Source organism: Pezoporus flaviventris, unplaced genomic scaffold (genome assembly GCF_033815535.1).
Source record: "Pezoporus flaviventris isolate CSIRO_AGI_PZ_B2104156 unplaced genomic scaffold, CSIRO_AGI_Pfla_v1 ptg000006l, whole genome shotgun sequence".
NCBI classification, from domain to species: Eukaryota; Metazoa; Chordata; class Aves; order Psittaciformes; family Psittacidae; genus Pezoporus; species Pezoporus flaviventris.
Genome location: NW_026892554.1, coordinates 9754230 through 9777356, shown reverse-complemented (window position 1 = coordinate 9777356; position 23127 = coordinate 9754230). Strand labels below are relative to the sequence as shown.

General features: G+C 41.0%; 1 long non-coding RNA gene across 1 annotated transcript in view; it reads left to right on the top strand.

Annotated features, from left to right (window-relative positions):
* LOC133265684 (uncharacterized) overlaps window positions 1-21058 on the top strand; it is a 36483-nt gene extending 15425 nt beyond the window's left edge. The window contains exons 3-4 of the long non-coding RNA XR_009742073.1: window positions 13695-13824; window positions 20396-21058. This is a non-coding gene — a long non-coding RNA (uncharacterized LOC133265684). The remainder of the gene's footprint in view (window positions 1-13694; window positions 13825-20395) is intronic.
* Window positions 21059-23127: the final 2069 nt, after the last annotated feature.

Sequence of the window (23127 nt, the reverse complement as noted above, 5' to 3'; positions counted from 1 at the left end):
GCTGTGGTCAGTGTGTAACCTAGTGGTGAAACCCTGGCCAGACCGAGGTGGGTTCAGGATCCTGCTGCAGTCAGATGGCGAGCAGTGGCCAGGGTGTTGCGGTGACATCCTGCCCCTTGTAAGGACACAGTCCAAAGCTGTCAGGCAGCCTCAGTGTCCCAGTATCAGGAACAGCACAGGGTTGCTGTCTCTCTGCTAGGAGTGGAGCCTGGATCTGGTGAGAGAGAAGCCATTTCACTGTGCCAGAGAACAGGCTGTGCGACCTCCCTAATGATGGTGCGTACTGATTGAGACATGCTGCTAAAATTTGTTAGGATTGCTGTGAAGCAGAGCACAGGGAGAGAAACGCTATTTAATACGAGGAGAATTTTCTGGTACTTAATGCCACCAGGATGTCAGAAGAGTTAATGGCAGATGTGGTTGTGAAAATGTTCTGTATTTTTAGACAACCTTTAATTAAGACACTTTGTATGTAGCAGCGACCAAATAATATGCTGCCACTTGAAAGCTGTCAGAAGGGAAAAAGTGTACAAAGCTTCTAGATGCAGCCCTCTTTATTTTTATCTGAAAGTGAATTAGAAAACCTTTCCAGTAACAATAACTGTCCTTTCACATGAGGTGATTTATTTAATGCACACTGTAAATACTTTGGGCATCTATATGGATTTATACTTAACCCCTTTCACTTTATGTTGTTTAATCTAACCTCATATTAAAAAGATTACATCTGAAAGCTGAATGGGTTTTGTGATCCAAGCCTTTTCTTCTGAGACTAATGTTTTATATAATTATTTTGATACAGCAGATTTTTATTTTTTTTTAATCCTTTCATAAACCTTTGTAAGGGGTGAATACACCTTTCAGGGTTTTCACTTGGGTTAAATTACGAAAAAACAACTGTATTGAGTACAATTCTATTTTGAACTTGAAGATACCTTTATTAACAGATTGTTTATTTGCCTATAGGGTTAGACAGATGCTAACATGATGGAGGGTTCTCTAATAGAGCACTAATTCTTACTTTGATGTAGCAGAGATATAACGTTTATCACATAAGCTCAGGCTTGGATGGAAAGCAGTGAGGTTCAGTAAGTCAAGATACAAAAAATCTGAAAGAACTGTATGAGCATCATGTTGACATTCCTAGAATTTTGATACCCATTACTATTAGGATAAACACACATTAAATAGCAATTAGATTATTAGTTAGCCAATATATTATGCTCATTTACAGAATTAAAATGGTTAATGTATTTAAACCGTTCGCAGCCCAGATTCACAAGCTGCCATCTGAGGGAAGCAGCAGGCTAATTGATCACTGCCCCGTGCCTCGTTGTGCACCTAGCAGTATGCTAGTGGTATGAACAATACCCGTACAGGATACAAGTGGAAGATATAGTCTTTAAGAACTGCAACAGCAATAAGTGTTCTGTGTGTGGATATTCATTTACAGGCTCACTTCATCTCATGTCAAATAACAAAATCTCTATAAGGCATAATCAGGCCCAAACCAGCCCAGAACAATTTTGCCTTCTGCAGGGCTGCTTATATTCAGCTGAAAGTACACACGTGTGGAAATGATGGCAGATGTGCTTATTTTCTGGTTTCCCAATTCAGTTTCAGTGTGTCTCCTTCATTCTCCATGTTTTGTTAATTTTGTTGTTGGTATTTGCTTTGATATGCTAATGTGGAAGGAGAACTTGCCAGCAGTTGCACAGGGGGAGACAATCTCTAAGCCTCAAGGCTGATCAGGATGTTCGTATAAGTCCACATCACTACATCACAGCTACCGAATGCCATCCTGCTTTCTGCTGTGTACCGCTCACCAGCTCATTGATACCTTTTGTAACAACCTGCTGCTTACTGAAATAATTTAAAGAATCTGTATAATGCTATTAATATGTATTCTATGGCAACACGAGCAAGAACCACTGACAATATCCGTAGTTTGTGGTAATGCTCAGAGAAATTTATCTTGGGTTTTCAGGCTCTAGCTCTTCTAAGCTCAGCTGCCAAAGCTTACTAAAATGCTCCCCATGTGTGGTAAGGATGGTAAGAAGAAAGGTGTCTGCATGTTTTCAAAACCAGAGGGCGCGCAGTACGTGCAAGTCAACTGGTCCTTGTGCGTAGGGGTATGGATTGATCTAGTAGTGTCCTGCATGTGAAGAACATGCAAAACAGCAGCAGAAGAACATGTCCTATTGCTAAAAGCACCAAATTAGTATTTATTTCCTTTTAATTCAGAAGCTCCCTGTAGTTCAGTAAGCTCTTCATACTATTCAAACCCTTATTACTTTGGCAGGCGGAGGACAAGTCACCTGGCTACCCTGTTTCCACAGGTGCTTTCTAACACATCACAACTTTGTGGTAGATTGGAAACCAGAAGAGGCAGGAAAAAGAGGATCCGTTTCTCATGTTCTTTTTCTGAGTATCTCTTCTAATGCCCCTGGGAATGGTGCTACATATCTCAAATATCAGCATCTGAGCTAAATCTGATGTCTTTTCTTGCACTGAATAGCACTCTATTCTGCTAGAATACCTATAAAAATGCTTGAATGCTGTTAGTCGCAAAAATGCTGCCTCCCAAAATAGTACTTTATGCAGTGATATACTAGAGCCAGAAATCAATGGAATTAATAGTAGTGCAGGTGATAATGATTGTTACCAGGGGCATGAGAATTTGCCCTTGAAAGGCTTTCTGAGCACCCTGTGTTGGCAGTTAACAGCATTCAAGTAAATATTATTTCAGAAAGACAGATTTTGCCCTGAAGGTAGTGTCTTCTTTTGGACTGGCTCATACAGTAAAAATCCGTGGTCACAGCTGTAGATACACAAGCCCTCCTTGAGGGCTGATACTTCAACCCTATACAAAAAGAATCAATTTATAAGTATAGTACTTTTATTTCAGTGGCAAAATATCAAACTTGTTCTGTATGCCCGGACTCAAAGACACACTGGCTCCCCATGCCACCCTGGCTGGATTGAAACCTGTCCTGTAGCAATGACTGATGTATGGAAAGGGGAGGAAAAATGTAGATACATCAAAAACTGGAACAAAGAGACACTGTCCCTGCCAGGTTTGGTAAAAATAATAGAGCTGTCACTGTCCTGGGCTACTAACCCATTGTGATGGATTGAGATACTTCATTAGTTGTCTGTGGAGGTGAATAGCAGAGCCCAGCACCTGATCTGTTACTTTGGTGTAACCAAGGGGTGTGCCTGTGCTTCAGTGATTGCCTCAGACACATATTCATGAGCCTTAATTGAGATATTTTGACAATGAGTTCACTGCAGCTGTAAAACCCACACAAGAAGCTGGTTAAAAACTTTGGTGATTAGCTTGTGTTAAGTTGTTACCATCAGTTTCAGAGCTGGTTTAAAACTAGCTTTGATAGCATCTATGGGAGTTGTGGTGTGTCTAGTTTAAGTTATTACTAGTCATGCATGGATCTACATAGCATTATAAAGGCAGGTATTTTTCCTGTTGTCACCTGAGCTGTGAGAGCAGAGCTAAAGGAAAGAGGAGTTAGTGGGTCACATGTTGAATTTTGGCTTCTCTAGCCAGCAGACAGTCAAATAGCTTCTTAGAAGGTAGCAGCTGCTTCAACAGACTCAATTATCTAGTTAAAAATGACTTGCAAGCTAGCAGCCAAGTTTAGCCTGGTGGTACTGAATAAAAAAGGTATTTATGCTATTTTCCAGTATTCGTTCAATATCACAGAGTGCTCAGGCTTGACTCTTTAATTGCTTTTCTATGCAGCTGAATATCGAGGGGCTGTGGGGCAGATGAAGGTGATCAGTCAAAGCCCCATGGCTTGGTGTGCCTCAGCTGTAAGGCTGCTAACAAGCCAATAAAGGGAGTAGATCCCCCCCAGTGCTTGCTGGGTGTAGGGTGGTGGGTTTTAACTTTTTCTTTCCTTCCCTACTTTACCCCTTTTCTTCTTCCTTTCTCTCTGGGATGTATGGTTCAGCTGGGTGATTTGGAGTGATCTTTATGCCTTTATCCAGACTGCAGTGTACCTCTGAGGACATGCTTTTTAGCTGCTCTTTATTCTCCAGGATTTTATTCCTCAAAGGGATGCTGTAGTGATTCTTTTGGCAGGATGTTGCTATTGTAGTAGCAGAGGGCTGCGTGTCCTCACCAAGAAATGTCAACCCTTTGCCATGAGGCAGTATGTCTGCATCTTCAGTGCTCCTGATGCGTGCTATCATGGCTTAATGAAGAGATTTTGACAGGTGACAGCACTTCAGAGGGTAAGTTAAAAGCAATATGCATTTGCTTCACTAAACTGGAAACATACTTTTACTTCCAAAGCCTGCTAACAAAGAATTGCAATGACTAATCTTCATTTAGAGGTTTCAGTCTTACACTGCACATAGCTTGTCATTTGAAATACACCCAGAGAGACTGACTGTGTGCTCAGTAAACCCCTACATGGTGCCAGCCTGGTGCTCAGAGATACAGTGTGGTGTGTCTCTGAACAGCAGAGTCCTTGCTCTGACTATCAGACGGACTTGAAAAGTGGGTATCTGATTGTGCTTCAGGGTACAAGTGTGGTGTATGTTTTACTGAGTCAGTGTGCTGGGTTGCTTTTTGTGAGAGGCTGCTGGGATGGGTTTAGGACTGGTCCTTGCTGAGCACAGCTTTGGTCTCTGGCAGCTCTTGTACTGCTGAGCCAGGGTAAAGACTGGGACTTTGGTTGGTAGGTACTGGCAATCTGTTGAGTATTCCCAATGTCAGTGGTTTTTATTCCACATTAAGCTTTTGAAATTCCCTCTTAATAAATATGTCTTGCTGGATCCCCTCCCACAGCCTCTTCCAGTAAAGCTGAGATGCCTGGGAAACTAGTGCAGTCAGTCTCTTCCCCATATGGATAGGAACAGACCTTATTTCCATGTGGAAATAAGCAGACCTTCGCTGAGTCAAACAGAAGGCATCTTTCAGCTCTCCAGGGAAGCAGGTATTAGGAGACACATCCAGAGCTGCATATATCTTCACCACAGCAGGCTATTCTCTGGTTTTAGCAAATGTGTAGTTGCCCATCCATGCCTTCTCCCCAGGGGATGGTGGTGCATGCATGGTGGGTGAATAGAGACAAGCAGTGTAGCCTGTTCTTTGTCTTTGCCCTTGAATTTCTTTTTTGCCTGCATCTGGACAGCAGTGTTTTCTCTCACCCTGGCACTCCTTCAGCAATCTCTTTCTTCTGTTCAGGCTGCTTTTTTAAACTTTTGGCTCTCTGGTCTCCTCTTTGCCTACGTGGGATGAGTAGTTAAGAATGTTTCACACAGTGTTGTATTGAACTTCTCACCTTGTTGCTTTCAGAAAGAGCTCCCCACCACCCTCTAAAGAAGTGTGGCTATCAAGCACTGCCATTCTCTTCTCATTGTACCCAAAGTAACTTTGTGTTGTGAGCTCCTTGAAGTAGGGGAATTTCTTGTCATTATTTACCTGTCTGCTGTGAGCTGATGTTTACACAGGCATGTTGTGTCAATACTTACTCCTGGCCTGAGTTGCAAAATGAGACATGCTATACTTGACACAGGAACACATGCTCTTCCATTAGCATTCATTATTTGTGGTCACAGTCAGACAGATAAAGATTGACATTGATAACTGCCTGAGGAGGGGAACTGTGCACCAGCCTGTGCTTTGCTTGCTGCTTTGATAATGCAGAGATGAGAAGGGAACAGCCACGCTGTCGAGTGGTGGCTCCCTCCTTGCGTTGGCTGGCAGGTGTTTGGCTGTCATCTTCCATTTACCTCTTTGGAAAGGCAACACTGGAAAGGAATTTCCATTAACAATTCATGTGTATTTAATTAAATCACACCTAGCTGGTAGCCAATAGCAGAATCATCGAGACTACCTCTCCAACCAAATGAAACCAGCTTTACTGGTGCATTTTCCTTTCTAGTACCTCTTCCTCATTTGGTATGTATTTATTTAAAAAAAGAAATAATAGTTTGTTTATTTTTAAACTTCTCCATTTTTTTGGCAGTGCCTAAGTATTCCACACGTGGACCAGCATTCCATAATGCCGTACAGACAGGCCGTAAAGCAGCTCAGAAGGACTTACAAGATTAAAATGATATCTGTTACATCTTTCCTACCGTGAGCTGAGAGCTTTCTGTGGCTGAGGCTTCTCTTTTCTATTCATTTATAGGGTGCTGGCTACAGCGGGTGTCTCAAGCTCATGTTTTACAGGAGATACTGGATATACATCACAGCACTGTGTTGTTTCATGGGTCTCTTGGTATATGAATTGCTGATCAAGACATTTTTAATTGTTTGAAAGAGCTCTTAGTGCTGCAGTATCTATTTATGTGACCTTTTTGCTGGAGGCAAAATATCTATTATGTGCTTCTAAAAAAGTAACAACTGCACAGCAAGGATTTTTAAAGAAATTGAATTTTCCAGCTGCAAAATTGTCCTTTAAGGATAGTCAGGAAATGGGCGTCTAATCAGACTGCTTTGGAAATGCCAGCATTATATGGCTTATAACCACCAAATGGGCTCTGTAGAAACCGTACGTGTAGAATAGGCAGGCTGTGACTTATGAACCCAGGAATCCAAAGAGCACATCTGTAATGGGATTGTTTCTGGGAGGTCTTTGTCATCTTTGAGAGGTGACTGTTGATGTAAGTAATTAGAAGTAATTAGAAATTTTGTGTTGCTCGGGGATGCTAAGTGAAAACGGGTTATTAAACAGGTTTTACTGGAAACTATTTATGAATAATTATCTGCAGAATAATCAGAAACATTAAAATAAAAAGAATAGATATGTCATTAAAAAAAAAAGAGAGAGATGGGATCAAAAGGGATCTGGAATTAGCATTCCTCATTATTTTAATGCCAGAACATGCTTCTGTGCTATTAATAGAAGTTAAAGCTGCTGCAGATTTTTCTGACTGCATTTCTACAGCTTGAAGAATCATAATCATCCTCAGGCTGAATGTCCCTTTCTTAACAATAGCACCTGTTTTACCTTCCTTAGTTTGTCTCCCAGAACAAAAAAGGTCCTGTAAGGTCATCTTCAGTACTTTCCAGAACCAGGGTATTTTTCTTTTGTTTACTCATCACAGACCAGGCAGAGAAGCTCTGAAATCTTGAAAATTGTATAGTCAGATTTCTGCCCCCCCCCCCCCCCCCCCCCCAAGCATTTTACAGTACAGCATTTTATTTCTTGCCTTTTTTAACAGTATTTCCTTCCAAATACTTTTTTTCTCCCTATGTAACATGTCATCAAACTGCAGAGCATTTCAGCCTGGACTTTCCCCAAGCATTATGGGCTGTTCACAGCCAGCCCTATGAAGTCAGCTATTATTCCTCATAGCAGGGTTTAAAAATAATTGCCCAGCTCCATTAAAAAAAGAAAAAAAAAGGCAGTTAGATAATCATTTATAAGGTATATTTATCTATTACAGGGCTCGGGAATCATAAAGACCTATTTGCATGTCAGGCCAAAATTGTGACTGATTTCTGTGTGCATGGAGGAGCCAGCAGTGCACCCATGGGTGCCCCCCTAGGGATGCTCAAGTGGGAGCACCGATGGGTGCACAACCCCACCCCTGCTCCAGGCAGCTGGCACAGGTGAACCCTGGTTTGGGATGTGTCAAGCTCTGGGGGCTTGGGCTGGTGCCCATGCTGAGATGTCAGCTGAAGTGGTGGTGGAGGATGTGGGTGTAGTCGTGCACCGACATGTCTGAGATATAATAACTTGTAGAGTGGTTTTGGGAAGCGGCCTTCTCAGAGGTGCGCTCCTGAAAACCTTGTAAAAGGATGATGGAAAGGTTAAGGAAACCAACCCTCATTTTTGTGAATGCCATTAGGAGATTTTGGGTTACAATTTAACAGCTCTATTTTATTTAAAGAATATGATTGCAGTTTGGATCTGAGATAAAGTCCACTGATGAAAAGGCTGCTGTGGCTTATAGTGAGTTCTGGTGGTGGTTATTTAAGATGGCTTCCTTTTTTCCTCTCATTTTATTAATTAATTATTTTTTTTATTAATTTTATTAATTAATTTTATTAATTAATTCTTTTGGTTTTCTTTTTAATTGCTAAGACAAAGTTGACGGGTTGAGTGGCACTAAATGATTCAGTTGATATTTGAAAACTGTGTTTTCATGGGAAGGTGATGGATATTATCCTTTCCTAGTGTACTGAATTAATCCTAGAAAACTAACAAAAAAATAATGTAACAGGAGGATGTAACCAGGCAGCCACAGTTGAGAATAGGTTATTTTACTTGCCTTGTGATTCTGTTGTAGACATATGGGGTCAGGTAATAAAACCAGAACACACTCCTACTTAAATGAATGGAGCCATTCATTTCAAGGACAGCTTCAGGGTTATTTAGTCTAGCAATGTAACTAACTGAATTCCCCAAAGAGAGATGAATCAGTCAAGGAAAAATGTTCAGAATAAGGATTCCAGGTTATGTGCTTTAGTGTTGGTTTGGGTTTTTCAGTTTTGCTTTTCCTTTCTCTTTAAGTGTTGAGGTTAATTACTCTGCTGGGGGTGGGAGGTGATGGAGAGGGGAAAGCTGGGTTTGGTGGAGAGGATCTTTGTGAATGCTTCCTCCAGGCTGTAGAAGCAGCTGAATTACTAGAGCCCTGCAATCCTGAAATCCAGGCTGCCTTTTTTTATGTGCTTGGAACAGTCCAATGAGAAACCACTCGGAGACCAAAGTTCTTGTGATCTAAACAATGAAACAATATTATTGTGCTTTAATATAATAATATTTTAGGATAACAATAATGAGCTCGTTTCTCCTCTAGAGGCAGGTCGTAAAGATAAGTACTTGTGGAGCACTTCACTCCTTCCAAGTGCTGCTCTGTTAACAATAGCATCTGTGATGCTGAAAGAAGATACAGAGAGCTCTTAACTTCTGTTTATTTCTGCAGTAGGCTGATCCTGACTGTGGGAAGACTTCTATGAAAGACTAGAAGAGGCTTCATATGAGCCTTTTCCCCACTCAAGATAATGGTTTCTTTCTTAACAGGTTTTCAAAGGAGGGGAGAAGGAACATATTCTATGGTCAAAATAGAGTGTTCTGGGGAAAATAAAGGTGTTTCAGATGAGCACATCTTATGGATATGACTCTCCTGCTGGAAATTCAGTAGCAATACATAAACAGGACATTATCCATTGCAAATCCAAAATGCAAGTAGTGCATCATCCTGTAGGACCTTAACTTTGCACTCTTTAGTGATCATGAGGAGTTGTGGATAGTGTTTTGTATTCTTGTCTCTGAGTCACTTGGTCTGTCCTCCTCAACAGCAGAGAGCAGAGGGAGTTGGCAGGTTTTTTTGGATCATCCAGAATGTAAATCAGGGAGAAGGCATCACTGTTCTTTTCCTGGAGTAAAGGAAAAGATCATCTTGTGCAGCAGAAGCAGAGAACAGGAGCTAGCAGATGGGCTCTCGCCTGCCATTAGATATCACTGCTACTTCACAAGACAAGAAAGACACTTGGAGGCTCATCAGTATTTCCACACCACCCACCCACTCCTCATCATAAACCCTGCGTGCTCCCAGCTCTGGTTATCTTAAGTGCTCAGTTTGTCCTCAGTGAAAAGGTAGAAAGGGATCCTTCCCAAAGGAAGAGGATTGTGTAGGACATCAACCCTATCTAATGTGTCACAGATCTGTTTCAAGTAATTAGTGAAGGCTTTTCTCTCAGCTGATGCTGCTGTGTAACCTGCTGTTCCTTCCTTTGTAGCCCTTGAAGAGCTGTCTCAGTGCTTGTAGGCTGCAGGATCTAAGATGGACTTGTGGTATCTATAGCATTTCCCAGGAAGTTCAGCTTTGATCTTCAACTGCTTGGCTTTTCACATGAAGTCGAAAAGGCTGTTTTCTTTTCCCCTTTTGGGTATATTTCATTGTGTATATGATCCCTCTTTACTGACACCTCAAAGTAGCTGGATGTCTGGGGGAGTGTAAGTACAAAAATGAGTGAGAACATAGGGATATAGGTGCTTTGACTTCTGATTGTATTTCTGAGAGAGCTTTAAACATGCTCATTTTGCACCTACAGTCACCATAGCAGAGCAGCGATCCTTGCCCAAAACAGCGTGGTAGGGGTGACACTACTGGAACAAGAATGGGAGAGAGATTGGAAGGTCAGGGAGCTCAGCTCCCAGCTCTGGTCCACGTCACTGATGCCTATATCCTTCCTAATAAATGTCCAGTGTGTCTTTGAGGCCATCTCTCAGTGTTGGTGTCTTTCCAGCTTTCCCAGCAGCCTGTCCCTCGGTTTCCCTAGTCTTACCATCATGAAACTTTTTTCTGTAATATCTAATGTTTTCCCTGCAGTATGAACCCGCTGCTCTTTGTTTTATCCTCTTCACATGTGGTGAAAAGATTCTCCCCTTCCTCTTGGAAATGTAGAAATTGCATGTATTTATTCATATCTTGGTTTCTTTTCATTAACCTCCCTGTTTCTGGTTTTCATGCTGTCTATTCATCAGCCTTTTTTATGTCCCTCCCTTCATTTTCCTTTGTCTCTTGAAAAATAAAATCCTCTTTTCAACAAAGACTAAAACCAACTGGAGGAAAGAAAACCCTGAATGTAAGATGAGTTTTGCAAACCCTCACACTGCATCTCAGCCCTTTGTCTGTCTCCTCTGTTTAGACAGCAAGCTCTTCAGAGGAGGGGCTCTTTTCCTGTGTTTGTACAAGTGCTTAGCAGACTGAGGCCCTGATATAGCCGGGTTCCTTAGGGGCTATCGTAATGTACAATAATAATGAACCATATGTTGGTTTAGCCAGGAAAATACTAAAGCAACAGGCCAGTAGGCAGTTTTTTCCCTTAATGGACCAGGTATTGCTTAGACAATGCAGACCATTTCCCCTTCTATCCCCCTAATAATACACTTCACTTCTAGAGGAAGTAGTCCTAGGGATGATGACGTATTTTAAAGTTTGTGGGCCTTATTGTTAGTCTAATTATATTGTAGACATTTAGAAGTATGTTACTGAAGTGTTTTACAAAGCAGGCATTCAAGAATTACCTGTGCTTTAACTCTTGTGGGGCAGCAGTTGTGAGGTGGTGTTAGTGTGGGGCCAGCCCTGACTTCATGCATGGCCCAAGTGGTGAAGTGCATTGCCTTGGGCTCAGCATCCTGCCAAGCTATTTGTTTTATTGGTTTTTTGATTGCCTTTGTTTTGGCTCACTGGCAGAGCAAGTTTGTGTCAGCCTGGAGAGTGCTTCTCAGGTGTTACCCTAATAGCTAAACAGTTATTGGCCCATTTCATATAGGGACCAGCCTTGAAGTTATCTGTTTGTTTGGTAGAGGGATCTGGTAGGTGTCAGCAGCTGTGATAATTTTGAAGGTAGCTGGAAACTCCAAATCTTTATTTATTTAATTTGTTTTAATTTCACTCTTACCACTTTTGTCTTATCATCGAAATATTTTGAGCAAAGTTTTAATTGTGTAAAAACACTTGGAAATGTTGACACCAAGATGAAGCACTTTGACTTTTTTTTTTTGAGAAGTAACTTCGAATTTTAATTTCATAAATGCTTTTCAAAATGTCCTGAATTAAAGCAAAAGGGATAAAAGGCCGTGTTTTAAAAATATTGAAAAGACACTAAGATGCCCCTGCTTTCAGCCAGAAGCTTTGTGGGACCCTTGGAGGTTCTCACAAGGTCTGGGTGAGCCTGGCAAGGGGATGATCAATACTGGTGTGGTCACCATGGCTGCCCTGTCCTGGTCTGGTTCTGCTGGGTGACAGTATAAATCTGCTGGAGCTGTCTAAGGCTGCACCTCTCTGTTGTCAGAGCTCAGTTCAGCAGGAATCATTGGAACAGGGGGAGGGAAATGGAGGGCTTGCTGCTTGGTAAATCCTCCCACTTCCCTCCTCCCGGTGGAGACATTTGTGATAATCATGGAGAATGCTACCACTTCAGCCTGCAATAATAACCACCAAGCAGCTCTCGCACTAGTAATTGCTTTACTGCCCAGGGGAGAGAGAGGACTGTTTTCCTTTTATCATTGTCTTTGGCATTTGGTTCAGTTTTTCTTTCTTCTGTCAGTTAAATATTCCTACATATCATCATCTTCATTTCCCTCACCAAGTAACACATGGGGTTATTTTTAGGTGGTAGAAGGGACGTGCAAGGCACCATGAGTCCTGAGATGCTGGGGTTGATATTTATGGGTAAATTCAAACTGAGCATGACTGCATGGTCCTGTAAAGTGTATCTGCTGGAATCAAGAGAAATATTTTAGTGGATTTATTGTTGCCTTTAATATGTTTTTTTATATGTTCTTGTCAGAAACTGAATTAAAAAAAAGGTGCTGCAGTTCAGTGTTAGCCTGTAAAAACATAAAAATCTGGCAGAGAAAGACCTGTCATCATAACTTTCATCATGTTGCAAAGCCTTAACTTTGCCACATCTGCTCATTACATGAGACAGGCGAGAATTCGGAGCAGCTGAGGTCTGAGAAATTCTGTTGCAGAAGGTAACAACTGATTAAAAGGTCAGGAGATAGCTTCAGCAATTTTCCTATGGTCTTTGTGGTTCATGAATTTCATTAAGTGAGATACTGGTAGGCTGCATTGCTGCATGTGTTTCGATACAGATTAGGCTGGGGAATGAATTACAGTGAGGTGTAAAATAAGTGAAATGTAAGCTGTGCAGCAAATGTACTTTTAAAAATGGTTGGTGTGTTTTGTACAATAGAAGGGGAAAAAAACCCAAACTACCATGGCCATTTTGGGAGCACAGTGAGTGAGGTCAAGCATGGAGTTTTAAAGTTAATGGTGCTGTGGCGATTTATCTTAGCCAATGAACTTGCCTATGGGCTCTTACTCTGCAACTTAGTCGATAAATGTGATTGTAGTTATTATGTTTACGAGTAGCTATGGATTTTCAGTCTGAATGATCTTTGCTTTTGCTTTTACCATTATTCTCTTTCCATCTGAAATATAGTCTTTCTGTGAGAGCACTGTTTGGTTGCATCCTTTCTCTGCTGTAAGCTACCTCTGAATGCAGTGCAGCTCCTGTGGGCTGTGGGGCAAGCAAAGGGCTGCCTCCCTCTCATCCTCTACCTGAGCAGCCTTTACTGTTACTGATGGCTTATAAATTCTCTGCAACAATTTTGAGATTGAAAGAATAATTTTAGTTTGGTGTGTAGATCCTTCTTTTTTTTTGGGGGGGGGGGGGGGGGAGATATTTTAAGCAAATGAGGAAAAAAGTAACTAACATAACCCAAGGAATCTAGAAACAGGAAGTTAAAAAAAATAAGTCTTGAACATTTACTATAGTATATACTATAGATAGTTACCATAGTAAAGATCAGAAAACAAGGTGCTACTTATATTTCCATCTTGTCAGATCATTTCAGAGGCTTCATACCTTGTGCATAGAGAAAAAGGCTTTCTCCAAGGCAGTTTGCTAGCTGGTTTTTAAGGCCTTTGGCCTTTCTGGGTCACCTGGACAAGTAACTTCACAGCTGGATGATGCCAAGGCTACGTATAGTTCCCCTGTAGCTCTTGGGTTTTAAATGCCGGTGTACATAGTCCGGTGTTGCAGTTGCAATATTCTCTAATAGATAACATTTTAAAATGTGCAAAGATACATTTGGTATAAATATAGCTCACAGCATGAGGCACTGAATAAAACATTTCTCTTCACTCATCGGGGAGGATCATGCATAACTTACGCTTGGATCTGCTTCATCATTCAGGCGTTGGAGAGTCACCCCTAATTTGTGAAAACATATGGCTTATTCCACCCTTCCACACTGAGGATTCGTTCGAAGCATGCTTGCCTGCAGTCCTGTGCTCACCATCTGGATCAGCCTTCCGCAAGTCAAGGTAATCGGGAGTTGCGGTAAAGGGGAGCAGGAACGTGCATTCCTCCCCTCTGCTAAGGTCAGAGGACATCTTTTCTAACTCCTGGCTTCGTTACAGCCCCATGGACCGAATCTCAGAAAAAAGTGTCATGCACCTGGCAAATAGCCAGATACCGACACCACCCCCCCATGTTTTAGCCAATAATTATAAACTATAGAATCATTTAACTTTTTTAGGCTACATCTTGATTAACTACCTAGCAACAGTGGGAGAAGTTGCTGATGATCCAGTAAGGAAATATTTTGTATGTCTCAGACCTGTTGTCCATTTTGAACCATAGATCATAACTTCCATCGACCCAGAGGTTTGGGCTCCCGTTGTTCATGCTCACATTTGATGGAATAGGTAAATCATGGACTACACAAACTACAGTTTGTCAGGAGTCTTCCACAAGCCATGCATTACTAAAGCAGGAATGAAATATTTTTACCAGTTTGTCAATCTCAGTTGCTCAACAAGAGACAAATGGTTATCTACATGGAGCACCATTTGAATTCCTATTATTTACTGTGGTTGCTCAGTCAAGTCACTGACAAATTAGCAACCCTGTTTGTGTTCTGGTTCATTGTTTTGACTGTTGTGATTAAGCAATGACTTTTTACTCTGTTTTGGCTCAGAAAAGCAGTGTGGGGCTTGTTGAGGCCTTACTACTTGCTCTAATGCTGGCTCCACAGTACTCTCCCCTGGAGGGAGCCTCAGCACATGGTCAGAGTTGAACAGGCTGAACTCCCCAGCGCTTGCCTAATGCAACCTGCAGAGACATACAATAGGCATCAGCATCGCAAACCACTGAGGTGGTAGCTGCGTCTCACTTTTATTGTAGTCCTTCAGCTACCCCTTCTTGATTTTTGTACAAAGAAGGTGAACTAGTACCTCATTCTGGGTTTGAATACGGAGTCTGAACTGTTTAGTTTTGCTCTGAGGCCCTCTGTAATACCAGTGTTACTTCATCACTATTGTGGACCAGATCGTAACCTTCTGGTATATTCCCAGAGAAGGAAAAACAATACTGGTTTAAGGCATCCTTATGCTATTGAAACCGGTTGCATCCTGGGGTTAGTAGCAATGGTAATAGTCAAAACCTATTTTTTTAGAAGGCATGTTTGCAGCTTTATTCTACACTGTTGTACTGGTACAGAGCCCCTGTGAAGCAATCTGTTTCTTTTTGATAACTATAACTTCATCCTGTTTCTGAAACAAGACTTCATTTAAGTTACTCCTGGATTAGTTCATAGGTACAGAGCTTCTGTCCATCCAAATAGAAAACTGTAAAGCTTCCTTATGGTACTGTAAGCCCCTAACAGTCCATTTACTGGCTGTGTGTAAAGCACAGAGACAACAACCTGCTTTCTCTGCCTAGCTTCTCCTAGGTGTATGCTTTTATCTTCTTGAATTACCAGCACCATTTTCCACCTACTGCTCAGGCAGCAGAACAGTGTTCATTCAAACTCTCCGCATATAAATTAAACTGGAGTTTGACTATTTCCTGTGAATCTGGCCAAAACAGGTATTTAAGCAGGTAATGGCATATGGGAATAAACAGGGGTTGGGGTTGGTAAGTGATGCTTTCCAGATGGATGAATTTCTGTTCTGTATTTTGGAAAGAGTTCCCTGTGGCCATGTTCTTGTTAAATGATTTGTCAAGATCTATCAAACACAGAGAAGTGGCCACCTTAACCCTAAGAGTTGCTTTGGGGTGATCCTTCTGGTTCCTTCTTTGCCACAGCTAAAGGAAGCCATGCTTGTGCGAAGGCAAGCTTGTCCCTCTCACCTTGAAGGCCACTGCTGTGTTTTCTTTAAAGACATCCCTGTGTGTTTTCTGGACATGTCTTTTATTACTGCTAGCTTGGTTTGACTCAGGTTTCCCTCTTTCAGGGCTGGCTTTCGGGTCCTCCTGGTTTTGAGAACACTGAACATATATGAAGTAATGTATTACTTGATTCAAAGTTGTGAAGGGTATAAAAATATTCTGCACTGGCAATGCCTCTGAACAGCTTTCACAATTTCCTCTCCTCACCACCCCCACATATACTTTCTCTTCGGTGCGTTTCTGCAGTGATACTGTGCAGGGCCCTGCGTTGGCTGCAGTCAGCTGTGTCCTCCATCACCCAGCTACTCCTTCACACCGCTGTGTCCCCCAGGGAATCACCCATCGCAGTCTGAGCTACAGGGTGAGAGAGAGGCAAGTGCAATTATTTGGTGCCTGAGGACAGTGAGATCTTTTACTGCTCTGGGGCTGCTTCATAGTACATGAGCATGATTTCAGCCTGGTATCCCAGACTGAATTTATTTAAGGGTGTATATATTAAGATTATGCCTGTCCTGATCTACCCTCTTTATTTCCTTCTCTCTTAATCATAGTGTTCAAAATAATTAAAACAGATTAAAATGCAAACCGGCACCATAATCAAGCAGAATGTAATAGCTGGTTATCATGAAATAACATCGAAATAAAAGATAAATAATTTATGACTAAGTCCCTCATCAACTTTAGATGGCCATAAACCAACACTAACTAGCTACCTCCCAAACCTCGAGAACATGTGTAGCCACGTTACCTGAGCCTGGCTCTTGTCTCTAGGCCCTGATGGTGTTTCAAATTTAAAGATGCTCCATATGCTTTTCTTAGACAATCTTATAGCCTATAATTTTTATGCGCGTAGTTTCAAATTTTAAATTAACTGCATTTATATGGGACTGAAGATTTATAGATACGCTGAAAATGTTCAGTATTTTACAAATACAAGTTTTTATTAATGAACCTTCACAAGCCACATGTGTGTCTGGCTAATCGTACATTTGGTTTACAGAGAGATATATCAGGGGACAACAAGGAACAGGAGCTCATGCAAGGTAGGAAGGAAACCTGTGGTTACCAAACTAGCAGATTCTGTATTATTGGTATTTCTGAAAGGCTTTGACACCAGTGTTTTCAGTACTTGCAGAATACCTGCAAGAGAGGTAGGTCAGAGCAATTTAAAGGTCTTGTATTTTTTTTTTTTTACTTTCAAGTTTAACCAAGCTATAAATAAGCATCTGTACCTCAAACATAAAAATGAGACTGAATACTTTTGATGAGCCTAATGAATATTGTCTCTAAAATGGGATGTGACTATGTTCATAGATGTAAATGCAATGGGTTGAATAGCCTGAAAATACTTCAGGAATGCTTGAGGAGCTTCTTTCTGTTCATATTACCATTTTTTTTTTTGCCATATGGATGGGTATAAAGGGAGATTGATTGGAGGAGCTGTTATTGTAATGTACCCATTAAGACAGTTCCTTTGTTTCAGTGTGTAGATTGCATTTTCAACATGATGTGAAGCTAGTTTAAACAAAATGAGATGTATAGAAGCTTTATGTTCTCCTTTCTCACCAGCTTCTGCTCAGGCCCATGTAATTTTCAGGAAAAGGTTAGTAGCTTATAGGGATTATAGCATATTGGAGAAAAAAAATTATGTCTTCCCCAATGTTTTAAATGGAACCAGAAACATCTGATGAAAATGTCTTTTAGTGAGAAGGGTGAGGAGATAGTAATTTGATTAGTGTACATGCATTCATTTTAGAAATATTCTTGAGCTTAAATGTTCTATCAGTGTGTAAAGAATTCAATTCACTTTATACTATGCAAAATAAATGTTCTTCAACCTAGATTTTAAACCTTTTGTTGGGGTTTGCCTGTCAACAGTATGCCATGCTGTTGTGGGACACGTGCAGAAAGCCCACACCAGCATACACAGCTTCAGGGTTGCTTTAGCAGTGATCTGCAAGGGATGACTGTGATGCTCGTCTTCCCTACCCTGATGGCCTTTGTCAGCTGTAAGGAAAGGACATTCACTTCCTGAAACACATTTGGTGAAGGAAGGTTTTATGAATTGGCTAAGGCAGTCAATCGGATTCAGTTTTAAGGGTGATGTCCTGTACAAAACAATATTCTGGACTTCCAGTTAAAATGGGGGAAGTTGGGTTTATTTTTTCCCCACACTGGATATCTCATTTGCTTCAATTTGCATGCTATTTAAATTTTTAAAGTTTAGTGTTTGTGATCTGTTTGCTTTTCCGCTCCAGCTCATTTGCAAGCCGATGAGGATGTTGCATTCTAAATTTGGGAACAGTTTGATTTTGATACAAAAAGTAGATCGATTGCAATTCCCAAGATGAAAGCATGGTTACTAATTCTATTGGATATCTCAGAGCAGTTTCTTGCCAGTGAAAGGACTGTATCTTTTCTGCCACAATGAATTCCATACATTTTAGTGTGCACATCTGTAATTTCTTTTTGCTTTATTTTTTAAATTATACCTCTTCTAAAGTCTTTTGAAGACACTGATTGTGTTGGTGCACACCAACCAGTGCTAGATTTCTTGGCAGCAAGATGTTATTCATGCTATGTATATAAGCTCCACATTGTCTCTAAAGACAAGATAGGTATTTGTCTTGAGATTTCAGCTGAGAGCTGGTTTTGGAGCCAACTTAGCTTTTAAAAGCTAGGCACATTTTAAAAAAATATAATTACTATTTAGAATAAATGGTAGCATTAATTGCAGTCAATTCTCTATAAAAAGAATAGGTTATCACTTAATTGCATTTAAATTTGTAATACAAAAATGTATCTTGATTAAAGAAAAATAGATCAGGATAATTCTTTTCTTTGGTGATGAGTGAAATTTATACAGAAAAATCACATTATCCTGTGGAGCTGTCATTGGCTTCTTCCTGTAGTTGGTTCTCAGTCTTCAAATAGATATTCAAACACCCGACTGTCATTTAAGCTTTGGATATTTTCCCGTCTCAGACAATAATTCTCTGCACCCAAAGTTGAAAGCTTTCCAGCTTTATGCAATCTCTGTTCTGTGGGGGTGCAGGTAGGAAGCAACTGTATAAATTGGCATGTATATTTCTTCATGGTATAATTTGCAATCAAGTGGAAATTTCAGTTTTGGTTTGTTTTTATGTTTTTCTTTATGACTGATTCAAACCCTTGCTTAGAAAACCCAAGTGTTAATCCAGGAGGGGGCAGGAAGGAAAGGACATGTGTCCCAAAGCCCTGCTAGGGAATGAAAGGTGCTCAACTGAATTATTTTCTGAAAGATTGAAACCTGGTGTGTTGTGTAAAGTCTAATTTTAGACCACATTATGCTGCAATATGGTATCAGATTCAAAGAGCAGCAGGTGTCAGAGAATCTGCTAGCTGACACTCCATGTTACAGCAGAAAAGCTTTATTAAATTCATTTTCCAAGCTGCAAATAGGACTCTGACATGGTGTGAAATTCAGCTAAACTGAACTTCTTCAGCCCCTGCTCTCCCATGTCATGGATTTTCTGTGATCGCCCACTGTGATCTGGCTAGCCCAAGTTTGGAAATGCCGGCTATTAGCTTTAGCAGGAAAATTCTTTGCTTTCAAGCACTGTGTGCTTCCCACCCGCAACCTAATGAATCCTCAAGGGGGTCTGGAATGAGACAAAACCCAATCCTGAGCCAAGTGAGAACAGGAAAATCTATTTCATGCCTTTCCCCCAGGAGATGGGTCTAATTCACTGACAAATATTTTGTAATGGGTTTGGGGTTATCTGGATGAAACAGCTATTTTTATTTTGAATATTTGAAATACAGCTACACCATAAATTCCTGTGTATGAGATGCTTTCCTGAAAATTTCAAAGGGTCGTCAGGGTAGAGTTATAAATTGTGCCAACACAACTTATAATGGCAAGGCATTTTTAATGCATGCTTTTTATATGAGTCCGTGAATGAGCAAACCCACGCTGGCATGAGGAAGGACTTCGCTCCAGCTCCACTGCAATGGGCTTTGTGCTGCATGGATCCCGATCTCAATGGAGATGTATGCATTAACTCCATGTCTGTGCTTTCCAGCAGCAGGAGCTCAGTATCGCACCTCTGCAGTGCTTGCCCTCCAGTTCTCTGCTGCTTGAGCTGGCTGCAAAGCAGTGGCTTAGCGGCACATGGGCTAACAAAGTCTTTCAGAGACAGACAGATAAGAGGGAGGAAATGTCTGCAGCACTGCTAATTTTGCCTGTGTAGTGCCCTGATTTTACCTGTAGCTGTTGTGTAAGGGGAATTCAGTAGCCATAGCAATAGGGATAGTGTTATGAGAGGACTTGACATTCATTTTAGGCTGCTCTGACTGGGTTTAAACATTCCTGGAAGTGTTGGGAAGCAACAGAGAAGATTAGAAAAGGATTATCAAGGCTCTTGGAAGCCTGTGGAATTAATGTAGAGAGCTCCCCTTGGACAAAACAGTGTCAGGTAAAGACAGTGTTTTATACAGGTCAGATGTGATCAGCTGGGCATTGCTGGCAGTCCCAGGGAGTAACAGAATGGAATGTTCAGAGTGTGAGCTAAAGCCCTTTTTTCCTCTTTTTTTGGGGTGGTGGGGGGTTGGGAGGATTTTTCCCTGCCTCTTTTTTTGGAGATAATTCCACATCTGATCTTATAAAAAGTGAAGATATAACATGCACAGGACTATTTTCTCGGGTTGCTTATAATTGACAGGCTTTGTGTTGTATTTCAGGTCCTTGCTGGGAGCCTGGATTGCCTTTAGCCATTCTGCTTTGCTCAGAAAGGTCCTTGGCAAAGGGAAGGGTATAAACATAAAAATCTTCAGGGAAGAACTGGGAGATGTGGGGTTTGCATATAGACCCCTTCACAGGTTGAATGCCTGATGGCTTCTGTGAGTTGTGCAACATCCCATTTTGGGGCAATGCAAGGTGCTGCTTTTTGTCATCTATCTCATTCAAATTCTCACCCAATAGCCTGGCAATGCATGTTGTACACTCACTGGCTTTGGTTGCCAAAACAACAGCAAACCCATAATTTTGGTTATGTTTTCAAGTACAGTAGTTGTACTGTGACAAGCACTCCTAGATCAAATACGTGGGAAGTGTGGCTAAGCAATGACCTGATCCAGGGCTGGAAGATCAGCCCATTGGCAATCAGATGGACTGGGACACCTAAAAAGAGTTTTTGGCTTTGTAAGCAGTGCAGGGATGGGAGCTGAGCTGTGTGGAGTTAATCTGAAATGTGGAAGTAGGGCAAAATGGCCTTGTCAGTTTGTGGGCAATCGCAAGTAAGTTTGTAATAGGCAGTGCAAACCATTCACAAGATTTCGAAGCTAGATTCAGTGTAACTGTGTTGGTTTGTATGAATCCATATTGAATTTTTTTCTTTAAATAAACCTGGAATTCTAGCCAATCCTCAACTGAGGCTTTAAATATAAAATTAAGAACAATTTTGTTGGGTTCTGTGAGAACCCTTCAAATTGTTTTCAGTATCTCCACTGGCTTCCCACTACATGAAATGCATTTGGGTACTTCAAAGAAGTAGTAGCCGAAAATGCCAAGCACCTACCATTTGATGGCCATTCTTAGAAAGGGTGTCTAAAACACTGATAGCAACAGCTGTATTTTATTCTAAGAGGTAAAACTGCTTGTATTTGGGATAGGAGTTTTTATTTTGTACATAATTTTTTACAAGGAAACAAGACTTCACCCTGGGCACTGCATCAGCTCTTTGGAGAAGGCAGGAGAGCTCTAATTCAATTTCGGGCACTGCTGTTCTTGTGCAGAAACCATCAATATCATCATAATGTGTTTTCAGACCATATTATGTGCAGGAAATCTGTGACTTCATCTGAAAGGTGACCTGTAAAGGAAACTTTAAAATTGGCTTCTACCACTCCTTTTTGTTTTGTTTTTCCCTTTGGGTTTTAAAAATCTTGTACAAAGGTCTGGGAAGTTTTGAATATTCCCAGCTTTCTGCTTGTGGATTTCTTCGTTATTATATTTAAAAATAGTGGGAATGCAAAGCCAGCTTGTGCTGCTCTCCCCTACCCCTTTTTTCCCTGGACAACTCCTTGGGGATTTCAAGGACAGGAAAGTGAAACATGGCTTGGAGAGTTGGAGGTATTTAGAAGAGCTTTCTTCTAAGTGCTTGGACTCAACAAGTGTTAGTGCAACAAGCAGAATGTTAGACCTGAACCAGCCTGACTTGGCATTTCTTCTTTCTAGTGCAACTTTAACAACTTTTGTCTTCTTCTGTAGTCATAATTACATTAGTTTTCATGGGGATTTTTTAGGATAGAGAGCTTATTAACTTTTAAATGCTAAAATATAATATTTCCCAACTTTTTTTTTTTGGTTTCATCTCAAATCAGTTTGTACATCACAGATAAGAGGAAAAATGAATTTAACAAATTATGAAGAGAAGATTCCAGAAGCTCTAGGTTAGGAGCAAAAGTGAAATGTGAGCAGCAACTCCACAGCCTTTGGTACAAATATAAAGCTACATGACTTCATAAGCTGTGGTCCCGGTGCTATGCAGGATTCAGTAGCTGGTCAGCCATACTGAAAAGGAAACCAGTGCTCTGCAGCTGATCTAGTTAAGGAAAGTTGGATGATGGTGTGCAGCAGGAGTTTCACACTTGAAATCAGATGTGAGTGGTGGTTTAGGATGCAAACATATGCAGAAGAGAGTAAAACCCATTCATTATGCCCATGGTACTTCACAGCAGCAAGGTGATGGGGGAGCTGCCGATCTGACTTGCTGCTTGTTTTGGGATCAGGTGAATAGTTTGTGTGCAGAAGACTTGCTGGTCTCAATCTCCTGTTGTGTTTGAGGTGCCTTCTGAAAAGGTGTTGGCGGGGAGATGTGTGTGAACAAAATTGCTCATCTGGCTCCAAGCTTGCTTTCTGCCTTGGGGGACTTAGAGGAAAATGATGTCTAGGAGCAGACTGACATGCAAAAGCCCATGGGTCATACCTTGTGTTCCCTCTGTGTTATTTTGTCTGCTTAGTTGGGACACTAACATGATGAATTTTAATTGAAAAAGAAAAATCTTTTGGTGGAAGCATATTCTCAGATGGGGGAAGTATAAATTACAGAATAATTCATGGACTAGTTGCAACTCCTGGGAATTCAGCTGGTCTAAATAATGTATGTTTATACATATAAACTGTGTGTGTCCCTGCATATTTTAAATGTTTGATTGTTTCACATTAAGAAAAAAGTGAATAAGTGCTGATTGTAGAATACTGTAACACTTGCCATTTTGGTTTTAATTTCTCACTGTTACTATGCATCTCACACAAATTTTTATCTGGTTTTCATACCTGCAATTTATTGCTGGCCTAAACCTATAGGCATCAGGCAGCATCTATTTAAAGCCTGAAGAGCATCAGTAGAGACAGAGCAGCCATCATCCCACAGCTAATTAGGGATAAGAAGCGGTGGAGGACGCAGTGCTGC